At 45.4% G+C, this 3,024-nt stretch overlaps 1 non-coding gene across 1 annotated transcript; it reads left to right on the plus strand.

Moving 5' to 3' along the window:
- The first annotated feature begins 1,847 nt into the window (after positions 1-1,847).
- Positions 1,848-1,922, plus strand: Trnas-cga (transfer RNA serine (anticodon CGA)). Its single transcript has one exon. It is a non-coding gene; the product is annotated as a tRNA-Ser (tRNA).
- Positions 1,923-3,024: the final 1,102 nt, after the last annotated feature.

Consider the following 3,024-nt stretch of genomic DNA (forward strand, 5'->3'; position numbering starts at 1 on the left):
TGAACTAAGGTACCATTCGTTGCACTCAGAAAATTGCTTGTCGTCACAGGTTGAACATTTAGAAATTTCACATTACTTAGAATAATTTCGTGAGAGTAAGCTCTGGACTGTATCCACCAGGACCTATGTGGTTTATGGTAATTCTTTTTGTGCGGCCACACGAATATTGACGTCGTTTAAGCTATTTGAGGCACCTGCGAAGACAGGTGTAAACTACAATTTTCTTTGTATTTATTATTCATCACAGTGGGACGAACTTGATAGTTCTTTTGTCGCAACAGTGACTGAGATTGATGAACTTCAGTATCGTAGTGAATGTTTATGAGATTTCCGTGCTGTCGAGCTTTAAAAATTTGCTGCTGATTTTTGAGAGCTATGTTGTTGTATGAACTCCATTCGCATACGCTTCTGTATTTAAATGCTGTGTTTTAAATGCTATGTTCGCACTACGTGACTACATGTTATATCGCTTGGTTAATTGCCAGTAAACCCCCGAGTCTTTAAAGAATCAAACTACCATGTTGATAGCTGAAAACGTGTGATAGCAAATGAGTTACTGAGCGAGGTGGCGCAATGGCTGGCACACTTGACTCGCATTCGGGTGGACTACTGTTCATACCGGCGTCCGGCCACCCTGATTTAGGTTTTTCGTGATTTCCCTAAATAACTTCAGGCAGATGTCGGGACGGTTCCTTTGAAAGGGCACGGCCGACTTCCTTCCCTAGTCCGTTGGGACCGATGACCTCCCTGTTTGGTTCCCTCCCCCAAATCAACCAAACAACCAACAAATTAATTAACATGTTAACTATTTGACGTTAAGCCAGTAAGGGAGAAAAAGTTTAGAAAATGTTTCAAATAATCTGTAAAGTTTGTTGAAGTCGCTAAGTGTTCTCATTCTCAAATACTGGATAAATGAAGTCTCAGTAGCTTGCGCGCTGTGCGTGACGCTGCTTCAAGACATATACAGTAATATTTTCCTTGCTGTGTTAAACCTTTAACATCGGATTTTACCTCTTAATCAGTAGAATATGACAGCGTTATAAATTTGGTCAGTGAATAAATGAAATACCAAAAATCAAAATTTTGTTCGTCCTAGATGTCATGAAATAGACACGCTGCAACTCGAATCTTGCACCAGGAAACATGAACGGAGTTAGCCGTTTAAGAATGTAAATTTTTTAACTCATTTATCCACTTTTTTGCAAACCTATGTAAGGCCGACATTTGCGTTTTGTTTGCATATTTCATTAAGACATGTTTGGATTCATCTTTATATTATTTGGTTTAACCCACTTTACTATCCTAAAAATTTCTGTACAGTTATTGCATATTTGAGTTACATATGCACTGATCAGCCAGAACATTATGAACACTTATCTAACAGCCTGTGTGTTCACCTTTGGCACGGATAACAGCGGGGACGCATTGTGGCATGGAAGCAATGAGGCCTTGGTAGATCGCTGGCGCCGCAAATGCGCACACAGGTCACCTAATTCCCGTTAATTCGTGAGAGGGTGGGCGATGAGCTCTGGCACCACATTCAGTTAAATGCCATATGAATGAAATTTCACTCTGCAGCGGAGTGTGCGCTGATATGAAACTTCCTGGCAGATTAAAACTGTGTGCCGGACCGAGACTCGAACTCGGGGCCTTTGCCTTTCGCGGGTAAGTGCTCTACCAAGTGAGCTACCCAAGCACGACTCACTCCCCGTCCTCACAGCTTTACTTCTGCCAGTACCTCGTCTCCTACCTTCCAACTTTACAGAAGTTCGCAGCTTCTGTAAAGTTTGGAAGGTAGGAGACGAGGCACTGGCGGAAGTAAAGCTGTGAGGACGGGGAGTGAGTCGTGCTTGGATGGCTCAGTTGGTAGAGCACTTGCCCGCGAAAGGCAAAGGCCCCGAGTTCGAGTCTCGGTCCGGCACACAGTTTTAATCTGCCAGGAAGTTTCTAATGCCATATCCGATCGGGTTCACATCTGGTGAGTTAAGGGGCCAGCATATCAACTGGAACTCGCCACTATGTTTGTCGAGCCACTCCGTCACACTCCTGATATTGTGACATGGCGCATAATCCTGTTGAAAAATGCCACTGCAGTAGGAGGAAAACATAATCGTCATGAAGGTGTGTACATGGTCTGCAGCCAATGTTCGATACTCCTCAGCCGTCATAATGCCTCGAACGAGCTTCACTGGACCGATGGATGTTCACGTGAATGATCCCCAGAACATACTGGAGCCGCAGCCAGCTTGTCTCTGTCGTGCAACACGGGTGTCAAGGAACTGTTCCCCTGAAAGACGACGCATTCGCGCCCTCCCACTGGCGTGATGAAGAAAGGATCGGGATTCATGAGACCATGCAGTGCTGTGCCACTGTGCCAACGTCCAATGCCGATGGTCACGTGGCCATTACAGTCGCAGCTGCAGATGATGTGGTCTTAACATTGGCACACGCATGGGTCGTCGGCTGCGGAGGCCCATCGTTAGGACTGTTGGGTGCACTGTGTGTCCAGACACACTGTCCAGCATTTAAATCTGATGTTAGTTCCACCTTAGTTCGCCGTTTGTCCTGTTTTACCAGTCTGCCCAGCCTACGACGTCCGACATCTGTAATGAAGGGAGGACGTCCAATCCCACGACGTCCGGATGCGCTTACACCTTGGTTTACCACGTGTTGAAGACACTCACCACAGCTCTCCTTGAACACCTGACAAGACGTGCAGTTTCCGAAATGCTCTTGCCTGCAGGCCATCACAATCTGCTCTCAGTCAAACTGAGATAAATCGCACGCCTTCCCCATTGTAAACACGGTCAGCACGCTCACTGATACAAGCACAGTGCGTGTGTCATCCTTCGCCAGGTGACGCTGCGATCTCCTGGACGGGCTTACATCAATAGTAGGTCGGTGGTCATAATGTTCTGGCTGATAATATACACATTCGCTAACTAGTTCTTTTTGCTATTGAAAAATTTGATGTAGTTGATGAGTGTTTGAGTATTTACTTGTTAAAGATATGGGATTAAAACA

The sequence above is a fragment of the Schistocerca serialis genome, chromosome 2 (assembly GCF_023864345.2).
Source record: "Schistocerca serialis cubense isolate TAMUIC-IGC-003099 chromosome 2, iqSchSeri2.2, whole genome shotgun sequence".
In the NCBI taxonomy this organism is placed as follows: Eukaryota; Metazoa; Arthropoda; class Insecta; order Orthoptera; family Acrididae; genus Schistocerca; species Schistocerca serialis.